The sequence below is a fragment of the Gymnoscopelus microlampas genome (genome assembly GCF_963454915.1).
Source record: "Gymnoscopelus microlampas genome assembly, chromosome: 7".
Lineage (NCBI taxonomy): Eukaryota > Metazoa > Chordata > Actinopteri > Myctophiformes > Myctophidae > Gymnoscopelus > Gymnoscopelus microlampas.
The window spans coordinates 58,619,755-58,625,685 of NC_139944.1; the positions used below are offsets into that span (position 1 = coordinate 58,619,755).

The 5,931-nt window shown below is 41.2% G+C and overlaps 1 protein-coding gene across 1 annotated transcript in view; it reads left to right on the forward strand.

Annotated features, from left to right (window-relative positions):
- Window positions 1-5,712: 5,712 nt before the first annotated feature.
- Window positions 5,713-5,931, forward strand: part of LOC311049255 (complement C1q subcomponent subunit B-like) — a 6,660-nt gene continuing 6,441 nt past the window's right edge. The window contains exon 1 of the mRNA XM_084062771.1: window positions 5,713-5,749. The gene's annotated coding sequence lies outside the window, so the exon portion shown is untranslated. The remainder of the gene's footprint in view (window positions 5,750-5,931) is intronic.

The window sequence follows — 5,931 nt, forward strand, 5'->3', positions numbered from 1 at the left end:
TCACGACGACGTCCTCTGACGCCCTCGCCGGCGCCTCTCCAGCGGCCTCTGGTGGATGGTATCCCTCTGCGTTGAGTGGGTCCTCCTCCGTGGCTCTCACGATTGACGCCTCTGTGAAGTCATCGACCTCCGATGGCACTCCCTCCTCGGCCGCCGACTCCTCTGCGACGTTGACTCCCGGCACGGTTCCCCCCGGAACCTTCTCAGCGTCGTCTCCTGGTGCAGTAGTGGAAGCATCTAGAACGACTCCCTCTGCAGCGTAGAATGGGACCCCCGGGCAGGACCCTGCGTTCCCCCCTGGAGTGGTGCCATCAATGGCTGCTTGTCCAGCGGCTTGGCCAGTGGGAATTACATTCCAACCCCCCACTGCAGCGGCCGGCTCATCTGTAGGACTGGTGACTCCAACCCCCTCTCCAGTTACGACCGGGACTGCTGCTGGGTTAGACATTTGCTCTACACTCACAGCAGGGGATTCACGCAATCTGGCTTTTGACCACTTGGTCAACTGGGCTACCTTTCTTTCCCTCAGCTGCTGGTATTTATTGCACATCTCTGTTTCCTTAAGCTCAGAGATATGGCCTTTCCACCCCAGCACTGCTTCCTCAAGATAACCGAGTCTCCTAGATAACACACGCCCCTTCTTATTTTGCGCTGTGCTGGACACGGCCAGTGAGCTGATTTTCTCAGCCTCATCTAAAGCTTGCACTAATTCCTGGACCAGATCGTGCATTTGCTTTTCCACATGGTAGGACCAAAAGTAGGTCTCAAATTTCTGGTCTGTTTCTACAAACCTCTGTACACAAGCTTCTATCATCTTGTAAACCTCATGGGTGTCGCTGCCACTTTCTACTAGCGCGGTGATATAATCACCTGTAATCTCATAGAGTCTGGTAAAAACCGTCCTCAGATTCTCTCTCTTCGTGGCTAGCTCTGGCTTTGATAATTGGAGCCAAAGGTACGACATCTGGTCCTCAGCCAACTCTGCTTCCCACCCAAAGTCTGACTCTGCTGCCTTCACCCCTTCCATCAAATCAGCTAATCCTGCCATATTCCCCTTTTTTACCTCGCCTTCTTGGCTATAGGACTTTAGGTTTAGGCTTTTCAGTTAGTCTTAATTCAATAGGCCGTGAAAGCAATCGTCAGTTATTTTTAGCAAGTAGTAGTGTTGTTCAGCCTTTAGCTAATAACAACAATAATTAATTAACACTGTGTTTAACCTGTAATAGCACTCACCCTGTAGCATTCTATGCAAGAAGCCTGTTAATGGTCTATTCACATTTAGTTATTTTGTTAATTAATACTGGCAGGATTTATTTAGCTCTACCAAAGTAAATAATAGCATTTAACCCACAATGATGACTTAATCCACTGCTATCGTAACTAATCATCTAGTTGCTCACAGTTTTAGTCATCATAAAGTCTGGTTGAACATGGTATTACACTAGTGGTAGAAAACCTCCCCCACCCCTTATCAGTAAACAATGGCCTTTAACTCCCAATCATAAGATCACCTCATAAACACTGTCTTTTAGTCTAATTTTTAGCTATATTGCAGTGGCTGGTCTCTCATAAAGCCAAGTTAAACCATGAATACTATTTTAAAGTTTGTCTAATCAGCTTAAAGCAAGCATCTATGATTCGATTATTAACCAAACCTGACTACTTCTCCTCTCAAGGCGTGTTAGAATTTGGCGGTTAGCTTAGCACTTTATGCTAGACAATAGAGCTACTAGCTTAGCTTGCTGCTAAACCTCCTAGCCCCTATCTTAGCGCAGACAATAGAATAGTTAGCACGCAGCTAGCACTTTATGCTAGACAATAGATCTGTTAGCACTGTGAGCTAGCGACACTAAGAGTAGCTCTCAGGACTGTTAGCTTTCTAAACCCCCTTATTGGTACGCTAATCAAACTTTTACGGTAGCCTAGCTACAGAACCTGTGGTTAGCTTCTAGCTTCTCCCTCAGCTCCTTATTCTTAGCACGCAGCGTTTCACAATCTACAGTCTCTTTGTCCTCCACGGTCTTCGCAGAACTGTGGGGCTTTGTTCATAGCAACCTGATAGCGAGTCTCTTCCCGGTGGTTCCTCGGGCCCGTACGGTGTTACTGCCTCGGTCCTAGCGTCGTGTAGGCCGCCGGCTCCGTGTATCTCCCTTCGCCTCCGTGGACAGATGACTTCCTTCAGTTTGTGTTAGTTGAGGCCCTTTGTCCCCTTTGTTCACACAACTAGCACTGGTTCATTAAGCCAGCGTTAGTTCTGTGAGCCTATTTAAACCTGTCCCATACCAGGCCTTATAATTATTTCGTTATTACAACTCACGTCTCATCTTAAAGAGACTGTGCGTCTTCATTCCTATGGCTATAGGAGTTTGTTATTCTTTATATAACATGCATAACATCCGCTTCCAAGGCCTCTCTCTTTCCTAGAATTACAGAAGCTACCACGGGACCTTTTCTCAAGGTTCATCCGCTTCTATGGCCAAATACTTTCTTAGAGTTTACCAAGGCTACCACGGGTTTATAATTGTTTAATTACTCTGTAACATTTAATCTCTGTTTAATGACTATGTAACCAATACACACAACTAGTTGTCCCTCTCAGACACACTAGTGGTTGATCACTATGTAACACTTAAACTTTGTTAATGACTTTGTAATTAATCTTCAAACAAGTTGTCCCTCTCAGACAAACTAGTGTTTTAATTACTGTGTTGTACCCCTGTATAACACGGCTAATCCACTAAACTCATAGATGTCTCTCTTTAAGAGACTCTATAGCTTAATATCTGCGTAAACTTAAAGAAGTCCCCTCCGGGGACTGCTAGAGTTTAATAACTTGTAATTAAACTTAAAACTGATAGATGTCTCTTATATAAGAGACTCTAAAGTTTAATAACTGCGTAGTTCAACGCTTAAAACTCGAATATGCCTCCTCCGGAGGCATCAATAGTTTTATTACTTTAGTAATAAACAACTCTGAAGGCCTTATTACAGGCCAGCACAGTTTAATCTGCTTAAAACTCTAGGTTGTCCCCTCCGGGGACACCATTAGTTTTATTACTGTTCAATTTTGTAGCAAATCGCACTTTCTGCGTTTGATGCAGCTAAGCTACAATCGCTAGACCCATTGAAAGGGTACAAGAAGAGTGGAGAGAGTTGTAAGCACATTACTCATACCTGGTGTCTTTGATGGTTTTTTATTTACTATACAAACATTACAAACATAATCTAGTCTAAAACTAGTTACCAGTTAGCAAAGGTTAGCACTTTAGGCACCGGTAGTTAGTGGTTAGGTAATAAAACCTGAGAGAGAGAATAAGCACATAACACACAGAGTATTAAGGATATGACTTCACATCAGACGTACACATCACAATTACAAAATTACAATGTTACTCACTATTGGTCTCTCACTCTCTTGTAGGATCTCGGTAAGTTACTTAAAACCCATATTTCAGGTAACCCACGGCACTGTTCCTTCTGAATCTAAAATCCTGTGCTCAGGCAGCCCATTATATCAACTTCACACGTAAGGTCCGCCTTTAGGGCAGATCTTTAAGCAACAGGAAGTTCTGGTTACCCACAAGGCTTTGCGCTTGGTCCTGTCTCTTGTTACACATCACACAAGGGGAGGCTAGCTCTGGCCCTGCTCAGTCAACCAAAGGCTCTTATCTCACAACCTTCCCCCGCTTGGTATGCGAGGGGCCCTTTGAAGCAGCTACCTCACCAGGGGGTCTAATCTGGCCTGCTAGACTCAACTTAAAGGGACATGTATTCTCCCACAGGACAGATGACAAAGTACATTACTATATCATTAATAATAATCCACAATTATCTTTCATAATCATAGATTATTCCACACTTGATGATGTCGTAATGCCTGCTTTTACACTTGGTTGCATGCTGAAAATAGCCGATCTACAAGCTCACAACGCGTCGCGCTGCGACGCGTTGTGAGCTTGTAGATCGGCTATTTTCAGAGCGCAACACCCGAGCGCAACCAAACATAAAATGACTTGTCTTTTAGTTCTACTGGATCTCTTCTCCACTAGATCCCTCACTAACATTTTAGTCTAGTTTTTATTTGTTGATGAAATTGTCAATATATTTAGTCTTAGTTTTAGTCATCATAGCTTTAGTTTGTATTCGTTTTCGTCAGTGAAAAAATGTAGTCGACGAACATTTTTCGTCATAGTTTTAGTCGACGAAACCAACACTGTTATCCATATATATGCACATATATGAACCTGAATATGTACTATTTATCCACATAATATGAACCTGAATATGTACTATTTATCCACATAATATGAACCTGAATATGTACTATTTATCCACATAATATGAACCTGAATATGGCATGTATGCAGCATACTGTATATTCTGCATATACTTATCATATATTGGCATTTATGTTCATATATTCCGGTGTCCCTCAGTCCGGCATCATGGCCAATCAGAGGCCGGTTAGAGGCAGCTGTTGGCTTGTCATGTGACATGCCCTCAAAGCAATCAGAATGGAAGAAAAAGGGACATTCCTCGCTTTTTCAAAGGGGGTTCTGGTACAAGAACACAGCCATGGTAAATCAAAATGAATATATTCATTTCATGTTATTGACCAAAATTGCATCGAGTAGCTAAGCTACAAAAAATTACCCAAAAAGTGTCTTAACTACTTGACGAGGTTCACAAATATGAATGTAGCTCAACTACAGCAAGCTACTGCAAAATGTAGCTAAGCTACGTAGCTCAGCTACATGTAGCTTAATGCTCCACAACACTGTTTATATAGAAGCTGTTTGGTAAGATCTAAACCAGCTGTAACCTACTAGAGGTGGTAGATAGGTAGGTAGACAGATAGATAGATAGATAGATAGATAGATAGATAGATAGATAGATATAGTACTAAGGGATCAGGTAGTATGTAGGATTTATATCTTGCTAATCAAAATACTACCTTTTTGGATCAGCACAAGCCGTAGGCCCTACTCGTTACGTTCAATTAAAAACAATAGGTTAATAATGTACTGGTAGAACCATGAATAATAATAATAATAATAATGATAATTAGAAGTTCCGTAGCGTTAATGAATGACCAGTGGATCTCTATATTTACTTGAGTAAAAGTACAAACGTATTGGCAAAATATACTCAAGGTACTAAAAGAAAAAGTACTCGTTGCGCAGAATGTCCCATTTCACAAGTTCAAAATGTATAGCCTACAAATCTTTTTAAAATAGCAGATCTACAAGCTCACAACACATGGCAAAAGCAATGCTTTGTGAGCTTGTAGATCTGCTATTTTCAAATAGTCTAAATATACACAGGGTTGATGTGGTTAATGTATGTTTGATATTAATAATCAAAATCTACAAAGTAACTAGTAACTAAAGTTTTCTAATCATTGTAATGGAGTAAAAGTATAATATTTGCTTCTGAGAGGTAGTGGAGTAGAAGTAAAAGTACTGAAAATTGGAAATAATCCAGTAAAGTAAAATAACCTCTAAAGTGCACTGTAGTACAATACTTAAATTAAAGTAAATGTACTTAGTTACTTTACACCACTGTTGTTCTATCACAAGTTGCTGAGTCTGCTGTTCTGTTTACTTTGATACTTCTGCTTTCTATCTACTCTCTCTCTCTCTCTCTCTCTCTCTCTCTCTCTCTCTCTCTCTCTCTCTCTCTCTCTCTCTCTCTCTCTCTCCATACTTCAGTTCAGACACAGCTGCTGTTCTTAACAGTCTTCTCACAGGTACAGTATGTTAATTATAATATATATATAATGTCCTTACAGGTGTGTTAATGTTATTTAACTTCATATTGTTGTTGTTTAACAGCTAAAGCTGAGTGAGTTAAGTTGAGTTAAAACCACATATATATATGTGTGTGTGTGTGTGTGTGTGTGTGTGTGTGTGTGTGTGTGTGTGTGTGTGT